This window comes from Peromyscus californicus, unplaced genomic scaffold, assembly GCF_007827085.1.
Source record: "Peromyscus californicus insignis strain IS unplaced genomic scaffold, ASM782708v3 Scaffold_6__1_contigs__length_162567912, whole genome shotgun sequence".
In the NCBI taxonomy this organism is placed as follows: Eukaryota; Metazoa; Chordata; class Mammalia; order Rodentia; family Cricetidae; genus Peromyscus; species Peromyscus californicus.
Window position 1 is genome coordinate 33,087,569 of NW_026294584.1, and position 20,445 is coordinate 33,108,013.

The 20,445-nt window shown below is 36.3% G+C and overlaps 1 pseudogene; it reads right to left on the reverse strand.

The window, feature by feature from the left end:
* Positions 1-7,591: 7,591 nt before the first annotated feature.
* Positions 7,592-18,299, reverse strand: LOC128098756 (ubiquitin-like domain-containing CTD phosphatase 1; annotated as a pseudogene).
* Between the last annotated feature and the right edge of the window lie 2,146 nt (positions 18,300-20,445).

Genomic DNA, 20,445 nt, shown 5'->3' on the forward strand with positions numbered 1-20,445 from the left:
GATCTCCTGCTCCCCTAAGCTCTCTTTCCCTCGACCTTCACCCTTCATTAACCCCCCTCACGTCCAGTTTGCTCATGTAGATCTCATCCATTTCTCTGTCATTGGGTGATCCCTGTGTCTTTCTTAGCCTGCTACTCACAACTCCAGGGAGGATACCTAGAAAACAGGAAACTGTAAGTTTTTATGTGAAATAAAATTATCATAAATTCAGAATGATTCAATAGATTACTAATTATGTTATTTATTTTTATTTTGAAATGGTTAAAATATTACCAAAGAGCTTGGAGATTCCAATATAAAAAGTCATTGTTTTTCAATAATTAAACAATATTATAACATTGGATAATTGATTTTTGAAATACCTTGAAGGAACTTCTAGATATTTAAGTCATAAATTTGTAGGAATATCCAAAATAAAATTATTATAAATGCAGAATGTTTCTATGGATTAGTAGACTAGTCATGTTATTTATTGTTTTCTTTATGAGTTAAATACCCAAGCACAACTTTTTAATCTAAACAGTAAGATTGATAGGTTTTGAAGAAAAATTAGAAAAGTAAAGATAGAGACAATGGACCAAAGGAAAAAAAGGACACATTAATACAGCATCTCAGGTTTAGCTTTCATCTTACTTGAATGCATTCCTGTGGGATATATTGTTATAGGGAACCTGAGACACATAACAGCACCAGGCATAGACTTTAGATAATATACTTTCAATAATTTATTATGCTCATTATTATATCACATAGCAACATTTCCTTGCCCACCTAGAAGCCACCGTCTCTGCTTAGTCCAAAGTTATTCTATAGCTTTGTCAGTTACGATTTTCTTAATACATCTTCTGAAAAAAAAAAACCAATTTAAGAGTGAACAAAGACTTGCTTCTATCAGTAACACATTCTGATATCTACTGAATATTAGGTTGCCTCCGTGATGAAAGAAAGAACCAGAAGGAATGAGGTTAACTTTTCAGCAACCCCTCCCTCCATATGTTGAATGCTGATGACTTGTATGGAGGTCATGATTCTTCAAGACTTGGCAGCCATACATCAAATGGAGACAGAGATGCAATCATAGCAGGCATAGCAAAGTGGAATAGTTGAATAGGCTTCATTTATTTACAGTACTGATTACCAGTGCTTGGCATCTGCATCTAAACTATGACTTAAAGCACAGTGTGAATGTTCTCATTGATTGAATATAAAGTCAAGAATTTAACTGATATGATGATATTTTATGTGATCTCTGTGCTTTGAAAAGGATATAATCATCCTTTGGAATAGTTGACTAATCTCAGTATTTTTTCTCTCAAATTCATACAAAAAGTGAAACAATGGCATAATCATTTTTGAATTCTACTTCTATTTTGATACATGAATGCATTCCATTCTCTGTGTGTCTTTCTGGTTCCAAAATCATTTGACATGCTGCCGAGAAGTGCAGCAAATAAACCTAGACAATGTAGGCAGATATTTGAATTCATTAAGTGAAAGGTGGGGTGCACAGATCTACATTCTATGAGAATTGGACAGAAAAACAGTTTTGAGTAGCACAGTAGATAAGAGACTTCATGCTCTCTCAGAACAGCACCTTTTATGAACAAGCTTCTATTTGAGCTCTCTCCTCCTGAACTGGGTACAAATAAGTGTTTTCTTATCATATCAAAATACCAGAATATTTACACCAAAAGAGAGGAAAAGATAAGCAAGTTCAGGTCAAACCATGGCACATTTTTCTTTGAAATAACTTTGTAAAAGTAAGACTATAGCTTCAGAGTTTGAAGTTTGGTGTGGTGATGGTTGCAGTTTGGGATAAAGGTTATTGATTATGCTGACTTTATTACTGATGTATTGTAAAGTTTACCATTAATTCAACACCTGGCTGCAACAATATTTTATATAATAAGAAAAGAAACATCACTCACTTTACAAAATATATTTTAATTTGAGTGGTATTTTATAGATTGTATTGTGGTATATCAATAATCATAAGCTTTGAGCTAATACAAGATCGCTTAGAGATCTTTTCAAAATCCACATTGTAAGGCCCATGTCTCAACCTTAATATTAGTGATTGTCAGATCAGTGCCTTGAATCTGCATTTTGTATGGGTCCTCAAGTGGTTATGGTAATGGTGGTTTAGGGACCACATATAGATCCTGTAATATGTTTTAGTGGGTAACATAATAAACATTTTAGACTTGTAGACTATGCATTCTCTCTCATAACTTCTCAAATCTGTCATTGCAGCTCAAAGACATGTGAGCAATATATAAGCAAATCAGTTGCTTTACTCCAAAGAAAGTTTATTTCCAATAACAAGTCATGTGACTAGATTTGGCCATGGTGGAAACACAAATTACAAACCAATCTCTGCTCTAGAACAGGTTTTTTTCAACTTCAGAACTTGGGTATCTTGGAATGGAGAAACAATGGTGTCAGGTAGAGATGGCTCTGCCTTATAGGATGTGGAGGGACATACTTTACCTTTATCCACAAGATTCCTGCTGCACATCTGCAAATGTTAAATCAAAGGTGTTTCCATAGATTGTCAGTTATCTCCTGAAGACTGAGATTTCTCTTATTTGAAAGCTACTACTGTATTGGAGAATGAATTATTACACAAATGAGGATGTTGTGATAGAAAACCAGTGGATTTGTACTCCAAGTGAATGAAAGCCTGAGCAATCATAGCAAACATTTCTCATTCCCTCTTTATCTTGAGATTCCTTCATATACCAAGCAGCAGTGTGGGAGTCAATTTTTGAATGCATCAGGGAATTAAATAAAGTTGTTATTTTGAAAGCTGCTAAGGATGACTCAAGTATGACATGTGGTGCTGGCTTCCAATTAAAACCTGTCTGATAGGTAAGTGACATGAGATAAATGCCACCAACAACCTGTTTTCAAGGTATGCATACCAATTAGTGGATGAACGGATAGACTTAGTATTTAGAACAAGGAGGAAAATGAATCTTGGCCTTTTAGTTAATACAGTTCCCAGAGAGTCTAGGGACTTCTGTTGGCAAGCATCAAAAATAATTTACAGAGGTGCAATTTCTCAGGTTCTTAAGATTACACCAGCCACCTCTGAGAATTTGAGTTTGAGTGCAGAATGTCTGGATTTCATATATTTATTTTATTTTTAATGATGTGCGTGTCTGTGTGTCTGATGTGGGTGCGTTCCCATATATGGGATTGCCTACAGAAGCCAGAGGCAATGGGTCCACTGAAGCTCAGTTCCAGGCAGCTGTGAACTATTAGAGAGAGGTGCTGGAAACAGAACTCCCACCCACTGGAAGAGCAGACCAGACTCTAAACTGTTGAGCCACCTCTCCAGCACATTTAAGATTTAATTTTAAGATGCTTCCCATGTGAGACGATGCATATTAAAGTCTAAAAGACACTATTACCACATGTACTTGAAAATAGAAAGTTTCCAATTTTTTCTTTCATTCACTCCAAATTCAATAAAAAAGGCAGACAGTTAGCCAACACCAACTCTGCTGGACCATAATTCCTTCCACTTCTGCTTGAGCTGCTGCCAAGAAATTTAAAGAAAAAAAATAACTTTTAAAAACTAAAGTTCCAGGTGCTGAGAGCCATTTATTCATTACAGTCACAAACCATTCAATGAGCTTATGGTTTGTTGCAGGGTACAATGAAGGTGAACAAGAAGAGGTGATTATAAAAGGGTCCAAATAATGAATGGGAAGAATAGCATGAAAAGTTAGTTTTGTCAAAATAAGAACTCTTAAGGACAAAAAATCCATTCTAAGAATGGTGATAGGAGCACAACATTTAATTCCTAAGTATAAGAATTGAATGAAGAAACTGAAGGTGAGGCTCATGAAAATATTTCTTGATTCAGCATATGATTGCACCATATTAATGTGCAACACATCACTATTTAAATAAGCATCTTCATCCATTGCTGTCCATGGCCAGTGGTTGATTCACTAGTTCACATTATAAATCATACATAACAAGTAGTCTGCACATATACACAAACTTGCCAATAAAACTGTCATTGAAAGTTTTACACATTACAGACTTGGAAAGAATTCACCTACTATGTTCATTACTCCAAAAACCCAAAAACATCTGTCATTCAATGTTTCAAAATGTATGTATGGTGTTTTAAAGTGCAATGCTATATTTAATTAGAATATATTCATCAGACAAAAAATTTGGCTCCATAATGACATTTCATTCAAATGTTTGAGAAGATTCACCCTCAGCCTGTATCCTCTTCTTCCCCCATCTTATTCTCCTTTGTCTTTCCAAATGGTCACCCTTCTACTTTTACGCCATATTTATATGGAGTTCAGTTCCCAGTATATGTATATAGATAGATAGATAAATGATAGATAGATAGATAGATAGATAGATAGATAGATAGATAGATAGATAGATAGATAGTGGCTCTTAATAAGTTGTCCAGCCAGGACTCCCCTTGTGATTTTATCTGTGAGATTATGCTAAGCTGAAAATTCACTCTGTTAAATAATTATTCCTTTTATTTCTCTAATTCTATTAACAAAATCTATTATTCAAAATCCAGTTTGAACAGAGCAGCCTAAAATCCCCAGAGCTATTGTTTTAAAAATTACACATGAAAATCTATCTCAGGTCTTATATATATGTATGTATATATATATATATATATATATATATATATATATATATATTTAAAATCTTCATGCAGTTTTTTGCTAGACTGCAAAATGGCGCTATATCTTAAGTAATCTCCATAATAAAATGTCTTCAAAAATAATCTAATAAACAAGATATTTTCCATGATGCTAAACTGAGGCAATATGATGTCAATCTTAAAAATATTTTCCTCAGTTTTACTACTGTTACTCTTTGATTCAGAGTATAATTTCCAACTCTTATTGAATGCCCCTAGAGAATAGTTGGAGAATAGTTTCCAGATAATCAACTTCAGTTATGTTCAGATTGTAGCATCTCTAATAGTGTCTATTGTCAACATGATGAGCTCTAGAGTCACCTAGAGGAGAGAAGGTAGGTTTCTGGGCATGTCTGTTGAGGATTATTTTAATTAGGTTAATTGAGGTGGAAAGATCTAAGTGCGTGGTGTCTGGTGCTATTTCCTTGGCTAGGATGCTGAATTATATAAAAAGGAGAAACTGAGCTGAGTGTGAGCATTCATCACTGTCTGCTTTTGACTGTGGAGGCAATGTGACCAGCTGCCTCAGACTTCTGCTCCTGTAACTTCTTTGTCATGATGGAATATGACCTCAAATTGTGAGCCAAAATAAATCCCTTTCCATTAAATTAGTTTTGTCAAAGTATATTTTAAGAAAAGATATTCATTATTTACACCTGTTGGTAAACTGAGTCACATATGATGGCTGAAAAATGAGAGACACTCAAGGATGTGATGAAGCCTTAAAAGGAGCAGAGAACAGCCTCAAAAGACTGAGCAGCTTTGCAGAAATTTATTTATTTACTGTTACACAAGTTATTCTTTATTAAGAAATGGCTTATTCATTTTACATACCAATCACAGACCCCCTCTTCCCTCCTCCTGCCTCCCCAGTCTGCCCCCTCTTTGTGCAACCCCAACTTCCTCCTACAAGAAGGTATGGCTCTTCATGGGGAGTCAGTGGAGCCTGGTACATTCAGTAGAGACAGATTCAAGCTCCCTCCACCACCTCTACCACATCCAGGCTATGCAAGATGTCCCACCATAGGTAGTGGGGCTCATGTACCAGGGATTGATCCTGATCCTCCTGCCAGGGGACCCCCTTAAGCAAATTAAGTTATACAACTATCTCGCTTATGCAGAGGGCCTAGTCCAGTCCTGTGGAGGCTCCACAGGTGTTGGTCTAAATTTCCTGAGTTCCAATTAGTTTGGTTTGGTTACCCCAGTAATAAGATTGGCGAGTACCCTACCTGTCATCACAGAGCCTTTCTCCAGTAACTGATGGAAGCAGATGCAGAGATCCACAGCCAAACGCCAGGTCAAGCTCCACAAAAGTTATTTCTAAAGTAAGTCAAGTTCCTCATACCAGAGCCTCTGCTCTGGTCTTTGTGCTGCCTGAAGAAACACATGGCCCCCACACTTCTCGGTCCTAATTGCGCGTGGTTTGCAGTGCTCAATAAGGTAAGAATTCCAGGTTGGTCAGGAACATCTTGTGACTGACGTCATGTGAAGGCCATAAAGCTCCTCCAGAAAAGCAGCACCACAAATCTCAGAAGACAATCACTGATCAAGATACAAATGATTTCCTCAGGGCTTGGTGCACCAAAAACAATCCCACCACTCCAGTTTGGTGTTCATGCCAGATACAATAGTTTACCTGTGTTCCCACTACATACAGTACTGAACTAGAACAGTGTACACCGTATTCATTTAAAAGGAGCAATTCCCTTCAGATGCAGGAACTATATAAACCAGTACTGTCAAAACAAAATATTGCATATCTGCAGGGTTATGCGTTGAAAGTAACAGGTATCTTTATTCTTATGGCTAGATATGTTTAGTGCAATGGTGTCAGTAGTTAGCAATGACACACTGGTGGAGCAGAAAGAAATGCTATCCATACTTCTGAGAGAGAAGTCGGTGAATGCGCCTTTGTACTACTGTGGTAAGATGTGCTCATGACTATGGTTTTAAGGAGAAGTACTTATACTTAGCAACAGAAAAAGAAACATACTCTTGTCCTATAGTGTCATTTTGGTCTGCTTGTTGCCCTGCCATCTTGGGCATAGCTTCATCATGCGGATGTCCTCTCTTCTTAAAGAACACTGGCACAATCTTCCTGGTCGACTGCAGAAGAGAAACTGTGACAAGGAAGGACAACTCTTGAGAGTTTTCAGCATAACAAACATGGTTGTTATTTAAAACCTGGTTTGGGCTTTTTGGTTTTTAAGTGGGAAAATGCTAGCTAGTTTCAAGATTGGTTTGGTCTCAGACTCAGGCAGCTGACTATACAAGGAGACAAAGGCACAAGACCAAAAGTTGTTTCCGAAGTCACAAGATGCCACTGGTGGATTTACTTTTTGCTCCACCTCTCCTCTTCTTTTCTTTTTTCCATTTTATAGAGGGTTTGGAAAACACCTCAGTAATCAATGCCAGATAATGTTTTCTTCAAGAGTAAGTTAGCATCGAGGGAAGAGAACTTTTTAACGCTTTTTTATGATCTTTAAAAAATACAAAATTAAATTCACAAAGTGCTAGAAGACCCCAGCTAGGCAGCCTGGCATCTGCTTCAATGTCCAGTAAAATCATGGCAATGTTGAGCAAAGAAACTACCCCCATTGAGGCTTCCGGTAGCTGTCACCCCTGTGAGGCAGGGCCGAGAGAGGAGCCCTTAAGACCAGAGATCTGGATGTGCCGACTCTCTTGGTTCCTGGATCCTGGACACTAGAGGTCGACCGAGCAGAGTTCTCCAGAGAACACTGCCGGACTGCACTTCACCTTTCCCTGTAGTCTATCCCTTTACTTGTAAGTTACCCCACAAAATAAACCTCCCTTTTAACTATGTGGAATTGCCTTAATACTTCCACCAATAGTCCGTGGGTCTCAAGGACCTTCAGCTGTGAGTGTCGCTAGTAACTACTGTCCTTGCTTCTTTGACAAATACCTTTTTCCCAGTACTTGTGCTTGGCTATCTCCTTGAGACACTGAAAGAGCTTCACCAGTTCTCTGTCTTTATTTTGATTTGAATGCACTTTCATGAAATGCCTATCTTCAGTCCATTCTGCAGATTCATGAGAAATTTTATTCCTACGTTATCAAACATATATGTATATGTATATGTATATGTATCTGTATATGTATATATATTGCTGGAGAACTCAGAAAACTTCCCAAATAACACAAAGAGGCTTCACATTGATGAGCCCTCTCTCCTTCGAATGTGCAAGGTGATTGTAGCACTGTCCAGCATGGCGGTAATCTTATAATTGGCATTTGTGGTCACTCCAAGTTCTTTCATTTCAGCTCAAATCCACTTCATATTTGTTACATACCAAATAACAATGTCATAATCTTCATATGCAGATGTTGGAAATTCCTGAAGATATTATCCCAATAATATACCCCAGTCTCTGCACAAGACCTATGATCAAGTAATATATAATTGGCATCCAGCACCAGAAGTTTTTTCCCTTCCCTGAACAGTTCAGTACTTCCACTTTGTACTCTCTGATTCTGTGAGAGATCCTCAGTAAGTTTTCTTCCCTATTTTCTACTTCAACTGCTTCATCTTCAATGTCAATGTCAATGATGACATCATAATCAGTGAGAGAAAATACATCTTCAAGCTTTCCTCACAATTTCCCATTTTGATTTTGGTATTTTGTTTCAGAGTGAGAGCTCATAATTTTCGGTAGGTTTGCCTTTAACTTTGAGCCCCAGTAATTTCTGGTCTCTGGAAGCACTTCTGTAAGAGTATTGGGAAACTGCTTGAGATCCAGCACAGTATCATCTTCAAAAGGAATGGTCATTGAATACTGCTGCCCACTCCATTTCACAATGATGGGGAGCACTATTCTTCAAGCTTATAAAGTAGTAGCTTTCTGTCAGAACAAACTACCTGGAGAGTGGCAGAACCAGTCACAGAGGATGCAAAAACTGGCCACAGTAGAACCTAAGGAGACTGGAAGTCTTGTTAAAGTATTTTAACACAGCAACAGTATAAGTAATGAAAAATATCTTTTGGACATTTTATGAATAAAGTTAATTTTTTTTATTTAAAAAATGCATTCATTGGGCTGAGGGCTTGGTAAAGTACCTGCCAAAGGAACATTAGGATTTGGATTTGGATCTCCAGTACACACATAAAGTTAAGCTGCAAGCTGACAGTAAATCATTGAAGCTCACTGGCCAGCCAACCTAGCTTATTAATGAACTCGGGTCCATTTGGAGGCCGTGTTTCAAAAACAAAAGTGGATAGCTGTTGACACAGGGCTTCAACCTCTGGCCTGAATATGCATGTGTGTGAGTGACAACAAGTGCATGCTCGCACGTGCGTGTGTACACACACACACACACACACACACACACACACACACACACACACACATACACACACAGGCACTTTTAAGTTTTGTTTCAATATAATTAATTGAGATAGTAGACTTTTAAAGTACAAAATAAATGTTAAATGAATGAATTGGAACTCTATGAAATCAAGTGCACAAAGAACTACAGATCTAATAAACTGTAATCAAATGGGGAAAAAGAATTATGTCACCAGTTATTTAGAATATCTGCTTTCAGGGACATTTCAATAACTGTAATTTACCAGATTGTGGGTCTTCATTGTAAATGCATGACACTATCAATGGTTAAATGAAAAATAGACAGAAAAAGAAATCACCAGTGGAAAATGAAAGCTTCCAAATACTCAGAAAATCTGTATATGTTGCCACTTGTTTCTTGTTTTGAAGGTGGCCGTGATCTTATTAGAGTTGCTAATATTTAACACCACAAATAAACTTTTCATTAACTGAGAAATATTGACTCTGATAAAACTGCTATTAAGTAGCAATTTTGAACTTGATTTAATTTTTTTTTCTGGCTTGAAGGTCCAGGCTCCTTCCCAAACTATCTCATAAATCAAAATATTCTAAGGTAGTAGATGTTTGACTGAGATCTTTTGACTGAGATCTTTTCAGAAATACCAGGTTCAAATTAGAACATGAAAAGTCATTTCTTTTAACAGCATAATGCTATTAACTGCCATATATTCTCAGGCTTCTGTTTCTGTGACCCAGGTGGGTTATTTATGAGGATAGAGCCCTGTCTTTCCCTCTCTTCCTGTCTCTCTCTTTCTCTCTAGTTAATCCAGACAGTATTCTAGACCCATGACGGACAAATTTTATGGAAGAATGAGGTGATGAAAATAATTTTTTAGTTTTTGAGGCATATGGAAACTTAACAAATACACATTAAATACCAAACAGAATAGCAAATGCTGAGACATAATTGAGAATATTTTTTCTTAATTCTTTGTCTCTATTAAATAGTCATCTTTACTAATTGTTGGAAATGCTGTAAGCATTGCATTTAATTTATCTCATTCTCTTCTATTTTGTATGAGAACAAATTTAGTGTAATAATCATATAGCAGAGAATTGTAAAAACTCAATAGAGATAGAGAATAACAATATCAACTTACTTGCCCATCAGAACATTTCAGGTGGCTCATGTTCATGTAAGCACTTTACCCAGATGTCAAATGAATCAATTCCTCAAACACAACTTTTCTTTGCTTTAAAATATAAGTAATACAATTCACATCTTCAAGTAATGTTGACAGCTGCTGGTACCAAGAGGTCATGGAGGTATACAGCAGATGACAACTAGTGTTCAGCAGGTCGACCCACCATACTCTCTGATGGGGAGCCCCACTTGACAAGACCACAGAGTTACTGACTGTTAATGACCAGTTGCTCCTGTCTGTAATTTTTCTCATATGCCACTGCATTTATTCCCTAAGAACAGCTATGATTGTTATCCCACTGCTTGTGTGTTTATCTCATGAAAATATTCCATCTATTAGGCACACATATTTGTGGGTGGTCAGAAAGATGACTTCTTATATAACTGTATATAACTTATATAACTCTATGACTTCTTATATAACTAATATAACTATATAATTTTGATGAATAGAAACATATGAAAATATGCTTCATAACTAGAGCTATTGTTCTATATGACTGTTAAAGGTCTGTGCTCTATTTTTTACTTACTGACAGGGCAAATTGGACAAATGAAGTGTTTTTGGGATAGATTACAGGCAGAACTTTCACAGATTTTATTCATAAGAGAACTTGAAGATTTTTTACCTTGTTGGATTAAAATACTTAAAAAGAGTTGTAGCGAACTAGAAATGACAGTGCAGGTATTTGGCTTTGTTATATTTTAGTCATTCTAGAGAACAATAGCACCTATGTTGCCCTAAGCTTCCTCCACCGGCACCTCCCCACTCTGATGCAACAAACAATTAATATTTCATATTTATTTCTACACCAGTTTTTAATGCAATATTTTAGGCTCAGTAGACTATGTATAGGTCCTGAGATTCAGGAGATTAACAGAAAAAGGCTGTTAACTGATTTACCATGTCCAGATATTATTAACCACATACACATATTCTTTGCCTTTTCCTTAAATCTCTCATTGATTTAGTTTCTTCCCTTGTACTCTTGTGGCTATCCCTTTAAGAGATAGCCAGAACTTTTTTTTCTTCATTCTTAATCCAAATTTTATTTAATTTTCTTCATTTGATGTTCTTTTTTTTTTTTTTTTTTGCAATACAATTCAGTTCTACATATCAGCCACGGATTCCCTTGTTCTCCCCGCTCCTGCCCCCCTCATCTTCCCCCCAGCCTACCCCCCCATTTCCAACCTCCTCCAGGGCAAAGCCTCCACCATGGACTGAGATGAACCTGGTAGACTCAGTCCAGGCAGGTCCAGTCCCCTCCTCCCAGGCCGAGCCAAGCCTACTCTGGTGATGGGATGGCCAAACACCCTAATTGTCGTACTAGAAACCCCATCCAACGACTGAGGGATCTGGATGCAGAGATCCATGGCTAGACCCTGGGTGGAGCTCTGGGAGTCCAATTAGCAAGAAAGAAGAGGGTTTATATGAGCAAGAATTGTTGAGACCAAGGTTGGATAAAGCACAGGGACAAATAGCCAAACGAATGGAAACACATGAACTATCAACCAATGGCTGAGGGGTCACCAACTGGATCAGGCCCTCTGAATGGGTGAGACAGTTGATTGGCTTGATCTGTTTGGGAGGAATCCAGGCAGTGGGACTGGGTCCTGTGCTCATTGCATGAGTTAGCCAGAACTTTTTACAACCTACAACTGTTGTCAGTCGCCAATTAAGCTGGCCAAGTCTTCACCAAGTGGAACTCTTATCAGAATGCTTGTCTCTGAGAGTTTGCTTTGTAGTTTTTACTAACAAGTTTCTAATGAATGGATATATAAGAAGAAATAAGAACATGAATAAAGAACACATAGAATGAAGAGCATTTACCCATTTGTATGAAATTATTATAGAAATCTTCTTTTCCATCACTCCTGGAAGCATTTCTCTTAAGGAACCCTGGGTAGGAGCAGAGGGCAGGTACCTCAACCCCTACAAAGAAGCACTGCTATTTCATCATTTAAAACATTGCCTCATTATACATTAAGAAAAGAATATACAGGAAGAATGCATGACAAAGAAAAATCCCCAGATCCTCAATTTGGCAAAGACAAAAGGCTCTTAATCTTGCTTTTATGTTATTCTTTTTATTTGTTATTGAGAAATAAAATTGGTTCCTTAGGAAAAATGAATAGTACTCAAAGGCTTGACAAGTCTATTTAACATAATAAAAAGGAGCTTATTAAAACAGTTGTACACTCTCAAAGGAACTTAGACAAAGACTGAAATTCTTGTGAGTGGTTGAAAAAAAAAGCAAAGAAAAACTAAGTGGGCACACAGAGTGGGACCTGGTTCTTAGCAAAGTTGTAAATGAAGTAAAATATGAATACGTCAAGTGCTGTCTACAAGACTTATAGGAGGAGATGTAGACATCTGCCTATGGAGACCAGAACTTTAAAGCTGCAGAACATGTGGCCAATGAAATACTACCTTCATTTCTTTTATCAGAAAGCCAAATGATCAAGATCATAAACAGCACAACTGCATACAAAAACACAAGAAAAATGGCAGTTAGAAAAGAAAAAAGTTAAAGTTTGAATTTTCTTTAAAGACAGTAATGTTTCCTGTTTTATAGCCTTTATATCATGTAAAGAAACATGGAGAAGTGGAAAGATGGTAAGAAAAGGTTTCTTCATTTTTGTTTTGGGATGGCACCAACAATGAGTGCAGATCCAGAACACACACCAGAGTCATAGAGTCCACCTCAAGAATGGAAATGTTTGTTATCTCCTGTGTTTCAATGTATATATGTGTAATATATGTGTACAAATGCAAAAACCTTTGATTTCATGGATATCTTTTGTATAATAAGTGTGATGTGTGCACTGAACACCAACCTCCTTATTTCTTCCAAAATCATTTATTGAATTCTTAAACCTGAAAGAAAAATGTTTTATTTCAGAACTGAAAATCCAGAACTGAAATTTTAATTTCAGAACTGAAAATGTTATACAGTCAAACTTGGTAAAAGATAAGTGGCATTCCAATATTCAGAGAAAGAAGTTTGCCATTCATGCTAAATCAAATATTTCTCTGAGGTCAGTATCCTAAAGGCAAAGGATGCATGTGTGAAAAATTGAATCTTGGAGTAACTCTTGCTGATGTTGTCATTTTTATACTTCTTCATGAGTCTTTTCATCAGAGAGGCTGACTTAGAGAAGCCCATTGGGTCATTCCTAGAAGTTTCTACTTAGTTCTGATTCTGCTAGTGTGTTTACTTTTCAAATCCTTTCTCAGCTCTATTTTTAGCAAATATAGTAAGAGAATGGCTACAGGACCTTTCTTAGCTTGAGAGTAGCTAGTACTAGATATCATAACCCATTAACTTTTTATTAACTGAGATATAATACATGGCATAGTTCTTGACAGGACAATCAAGTGGAAAAGTTAGACATAGTTTATAAAAATTGAAAGTCATGCCTGAAGACCTTCAAAACACTTTTTTTGCTCTAGTCAAACATAACAGTATCTGAACAGAATATGTTACTTTGTATGAAATCCCTCTTAGGAGTGAAGCAGAAGGGTTATTTTGATGAGTCATAAAAGAAGGGTAAGAAGTGACTTAATGAATTTAGTAATTAGAGATAAAGTTGTAGCTGGAGTTTTTTCCGGTCCCTCCCAGTCCCACAGCTGCTCAGAACCAAATAAATACACAGACGCTCATATGAATTAAAACTGTTTGGCCTAATGGCTCAAGCTTCTTGTTAGCTAGATCTTACATCTTAAATTAAGCCATTTATATAAATCTATACCTTGCCACATGGCTCATGGATTATTGGTATCTTTACAACTTGCTTCTCATGGCAGTGGCTGGGAGCATCTCCTGACTCAACCTTCCTGTTCCCAGAATTCTCTTCTCTGCTTGTCCCACCTATACTTCTGCCTGGCTACTGGCCAATCAGTGTTTTATTTATCAACCAAATCAGAGCAACACATTCACAGCATATAGAGCGATATCCACAGCACTTCCCCTTTTCTTTTTTTTTTCAAAACAGAAGGTTTTAACTTTAACATAGTAAAATTACATATAACAAAACAATTATCAAGTAAGAATTATAGTTATAATATCTAGTCTATTTGTATTTGGCAAAATTAAGAAGATATCCTATTTATCCTATATTTGTGAGTCTAAGGTTTCATATCTAACTTATCTTTTATCATAACTAAGGAAATTATAACTATCTAGCCTTCAATTACATCAAAGACCCCAGAAGGATATCATATTACCTAAGCAAACAGGAAATGCTTTGTAAGTAACTTTCAAAAATCTAGAATGACAGAGAAAGCTGGCTGCCTGGACAGTCATCCAAAGTTCTTCTGTAACTTTGGGGCATCCATTCTTTAGCCTATAGGCCTAGAGTCTCTCAGTCATTTCTCCCTGTGTCCTGTAGAATGTCTGGCAGTTTCCTCTGTGAAGCAGGACCCTGAAGGACCATGTTGCCAAGCAAAGTTCAATGGTCACATTCCTATGGGTCCTGCATATCCAGTTGATATATCATTTTGTCAAGCAGTCCAGGCAAGAACAGTTTCCTGCCCAAATGGCTATTTTTGCCAAGAAAAAGATAAACTCCATATAGAGTGTCTTCGATGCCCATTCTCCCCTCTGAAATAAATCAGTGCTGTGAGGAACAGGCATGCCTCACTGTCTAGAAAGTCTAAGTTTTTAAAATATTTTAAATGCCATATTCTACAGGTCTTTGAAGTGTTTGAAGATTACCTACTTAATTAAATTATATCTATGTATACCTAGAAAACTTAGCATGACTGTAAGTTTGACTATTCATAGAAGACTAATTATTAATCTGTATTTTTCAATTATTGATTGCAGTCTAAATGAGTTACATAACATAATACCACAGACAGGGGTAGAAATATATATACAGAATAACAAAATTAAGTTTAAACTTGTATCAATAAACTAAAATCATACCAATGTAAGACATTTTTTTTTCCGAGACAGGGTTTCTCTGTGTAGCTTTGCGCCTTTCCTAGAACTCACTTGGTAGTCCAGGCTGGCCTCGAACTCACAGAGATCCGCCTGGCTCTGCCTCCCAAGTGCTGGGATTAAAGGCGTGTGCCACCACTGCCCAGCATAAAACATTTTTAAACAAGTTGCTGCTCTTTAAAAGTTGGTTCGTTAATCTACCCTGTATTCTCTGAACCAGTTGCCTTGAAACCATTCTGGATGTTGGATCATCTGGGCCATGGTGTCATGGGAGACCTTTCAGGTGGTCTTGGCTGGTCAAACCTGATGTATCTTAATCTGGAACAAACCCATAGCCTCTTGTTTCCTGTGGAATCCTGCCACGGGCATACGGTTTATAAGTAGTATAAGTCTCTGTTTGTTTACTTGGGTCTGAGTGGCTACAGAAGCTGGGTGGACACAGAAAAACTTCAGCTACATAAAGTTATACTTGATCATGTGTAATAATATAGAAACTTCAAATTCTTCAGCTTTGCAGAAATGAGAAATATCATAGGAAACAACCCATGAAGTATTCCTAGCATACTTCTGCTGAGTGTTTCAACACAGATTACAATACAATCTGACAGTTTATATACTATTTATCTGATATATCAATATCTAAATTAAATATTATCTAAATTAAAAAGAAAGGAAGAGCTTGGAGAGATGGCTCAGCAGTTAAGAGCACTGCCTGCTCTTCTAGCACCCACAATAATCTATGACTCCAGTTCCAGTGGATCCAACTCTTCTGACCTCTGCAGGCAGTGCTTACATATGCTAGACAGATATACATGCAGATAAAACATACATACACATTAAATACAACAGCAAAGGAAAACAATTTTTAAAAAGAAAATATGGCATTCTAATAATGCATTCTAAATAGCTTATAATCTTAAACCAAATTCCTAACTTGTTTTGGTTTTAAAGCTCTCATAATTTAACATACTTTAAATCTAGTCACTCAAGTGGTTAGGTATAGGAAATAAAAAACAAGATGTGTTAGGAAAGTTCAAGTTTTCCTGTATTCAGCTTATTTCACTTAGTATTATGATTTCCAGTTGCATCTACTTTCCTTTAAGTGTCATGATTTTACTTTGATTTATAGCTAAACAAATTCCATTTATATTTGCACATATCCTTTATCTGTTAACCTGTGAATTTGTAATTAGTCAGGTTAAATTTCTTGACAATTGTGAATAGTGAAGCTATAAACATGTATATACAACTATGACTGAACTATGTTGACTTAGCTGACAGACACCCAGGGGAAAGTTCGATGGTCACATTTTGATAGCCTCCTGTATTGATTTCAATAGTGTCAAAGGTTTACATTGTGAGCCGCGGTGAGTGAATAAGGGGTCCATTTCATCTGCAACATTGCCAGCATTTTTATCACTTGTATTGTTGATGATAAGCAATCTGATAGCCTTAATCTGCACTGCTGTGATGGCTAAGGATATTGAATGATCAAGTATCTATTCACCATTTATAATTCTTCCTTTGAGAAATGTAGATTTATTTCATTTTCCTATTTATTCACTGGATGTTTTTTAGTGTGTTCTTTGTTTTGTTTTTTTGAAGTTTGCTGTGGGATGTCTTTCTGTATGCTGTGAATATGTGTTGTTCTGATTGGTTAATAAATAAAGCTGCATTGGCCTATGGCAAGGTAGCTTAGAGGCAGGCGGCAAATTCAAGCCAACATACAGAGAAAGAAAGGAGAGGAGGGAGAGACATCTACCGTGCTGAAGGAGAAGCAAGATGCCAGCAGACCAGTAATGTCACTGACACGTGGCAACTTATAGATTAATAGAAATGGTTTAAGTATAAGAAACCAGCTAGTAAGAAGCTTGCCATAGGCCATACAATTGGTAATTAATATAAACCTCTGAATGATTGTTTTACCACAGAACTGTGCAGGACCAGAGAAACCTTCTGGCTACAGAAGATTTTTTACATGTACTAGATATTTATTGTGGTTTGAATGATAATGGATTCAATAGGCATATATATTTAAATTATTCCTCCCTAAATAGTTGGCAGAACTTTTTGGGAGGGAGCAAGAGATGTTGGAGGTATATTGATTGCCTGACCTTGTGATTTTTTTTATCATTTTATTAAAAAATAAAACTTGAGAGTAAATATTAGGCCATAAACCTGAGAGATCCACAGAGTGACTCAGAGACGATCACCCTCTTCTCTCCACTTTCCATGTGAAAAGGGCCTCACTACCTCTCGATTCCTCTTCTTCCTCCTCGTTGTGCCCGGGTATCTCCTTCTGAGTCAGCCAGGGAACTCTATGGTCTACTCCAGCCACCTGAATGTGGACTTTGCCCTCTGAACTGAGGTCAGAAACTATTTGTCCTCTCAGAGCAATCAACACAAGCAAATCTTCCCCAACAAAGGTGCATCAGTAGAGTGCTGGCAGTGAGGTTGAACATTCCCACACAATTCCCGGTTAGTTCTCTTTGCCTCTTGTTTATGGAGGGAGATGTAGTGCTCAGCTGCTTCTCCAGTGCCATGCCTGAGGGCCTGCTACCATGCTCCACGATGGTCATAGACTTACACTCTGAAACTAAGTCCCCAATAAACTAGTTCTCTTGTAAGTTGCCCTAGTTTGTGTCATATCCCAACCACAGAAAAGTAACAAAGATGATATTAATCCTCAGTCTCATATATAGTTAAATTACTTTTCAAATTCTGTAGGGTTTTGCTTCACTCCAGTAAGTGTTTGATTTGCTGTTCAGAAGTCTCTTATTTTGATGTAATCCCATTAATAAATTTAAAACAAGGGAGTACTCACTGCCTGAAATGAGGAGATTCATTATATAAACAAAGAAAGAAGCAATGTAGAATTGAATAATATAGATATAATTATCTAAAATTTCATGGCAGGAATAGTAAAGAGTAATAGTCATCACGGAAGAGTAAATTTTGACAATTTTAATAGCAAAGTACCTAAAATAATATATAACAATGTTAAAATGTAGTTAAACTTGCTAATCTAAATTTTATAAAGCCTCCATTGTCCCAAATGAGTATGTCACAGGATAGTACCTTTTAACATGAAGAAACACTTTCACAGGACTCATTGCATTTTCTTCATTATTGTCATTGTTCAATATCATGTCTCTAAAACTTTCACATTAAAACCAAATAACACAATGCTCAACCAATAAAATCAATAATTACTATAACATCTGCATGTACTATTTATGTATCTCTAATAATGCCCTCACTGTGGTAGTAAGAATTAATCTTAGGTGGTTTAATTCATGATGATTTTATTCCTTTCAAATGATCATATTGTTTTATTTTCACACAGTTATCAAGACTCAATTTTTGCTGGAAAAAAAAGTTTATTTAAGGAAATAGTATTATTATTTTTCACAGAAAAATGTATTTATTTAAGAAAATGGAATATGGAATAAAGATAATTAGTAAAAGATAACTCAATATATCATGCTTATGTTTTCAATATATAAATTCTCTCATAGGAGATAATTTTAGTTTTCTGTTCAGTTAATTCAGTCTAATATCAGTTAATCACTGTTTTTAATACACAGAGCTAATAACAGATTCATGTGATAGCTATCCAGTATGAGTAACATGAGGACATAAATATTGGTTCTCTCCATATTTGTAGATTTTTAAATTTTTGACAGATTTTTAGATTTTGACATAGTGAATATGACATGGAATGTTGTCACTGAGTTTTGATAACTGAAATAACAAATAGCCCATTTAAACAAGGAACAGTGAGAAAAGGATAAAAGAAGCAGAAACTTTCAAAGTAGAACATAAGAATGTGAGTAACTGTTGTGATCCTTGGGTAACAGAGAACCTTTCACCTTAGAGATTGCCTTTGCACATATCTAGTGAACATCCTCTCACTAAACATTCACTGCCAATTTAACATTGCCAAAACTATGCCAGGTATAAAAACTGAAATGCTTCAAAAACAGTCTAGTTTTCACGGTTAGTTTTTAAGAACTCAAGTTTTCCAGATTACATCCCATGCTTTTAGTTTGAGCACATAGAAAATAGACCCTGACGTTCAATTGTCATCTATAAACTGAACGCACCAATATTCTCCTTCAGACAACTAGCATTTTCCTTGAGATAATACATGATTTAATCTTTCTTAGATGGTTGATGTTATCCTGTCTTGCAAAGCTTGCAATAGTGAGGCAAGGGTGAAAGATGGGGCAAGAAAGAGATAATTGAAAAAAAATGAAGAAAATCATTATTGTAAAGACAAATTGGATGAAATAAGATAAATTAATATGTCTAAATTCTGATGAAAATTATTTTCAATGTACGCATTTCTCAGACAAGAATTTGCTAATGTTACAGACATGTTTGAAGTATCTCTGCTGTTTACACCGATGATTTTAAAGCATGAAGACAAATGTAGGGACATCTTCCTTGTTTTAATTTATTTTCTTAATATCTCAAGACTTTATTCAGAAATTGCCTCACATATGAATTTCTGAGGTAAGCTGATAAAGTGATGGCTCATATCCAAAACTTAAAGTACAGCTGACCCTTGTAAGAGCTTCAAGCACATAGATGCCCATGGGGATCCTTCTTGCTCTATGAAGAGTCTGCAATTTGATAATGAAGGAAGCTACTGATCAGTGGGGTCATCAGTCTTAGGGCAGAGCCTTGTTGAAATTTTTAAAAAGCAATGTTTTGAATTAAGTAAGTAATCACACTGGCTACCTATAGTTAGTTAGACAAACATGTCCCTCAAATGTCCACATACTGACTGCCAGGACACAAGGATATGATATGTTAAATGGTTAAGGAGAAGGAAAGAAGGAATATAGATTTCTAATAACCTGATATTGATATATTATCTTCGGTATGTGAGGCCAGTATAATTTCAAACATCCTTAAGTTTAGAAGAGGATAGCAGTATCAGATTCAAGGACTTATTTATGATCATGGAAAGAGTCAACTGGCTATGGCTGGCTTTGGAGATACAGAAACCCATGAGACAAAGGAAGTAGTTAACTAAAAAAAGCTAGCAACGAAAGGAAAAATTCTAACTTGGAAGTTTACAGAAAGGAAAGTAGGCAATCCACAACAGGATTGTAGCCAAGAAGATCTGTTATTGACTTTGACCTCTTGTGGTTATAAAATAAAAAGGATGTCATCTGATATATTGTAATATGGTGATGGTCTACATTTAATAATTTCTCCTCAATTTGGTCTTAGAAAACATTTAAGAACAAATGTTGAGTCTTGAATTTTTATATTACTTCCTAG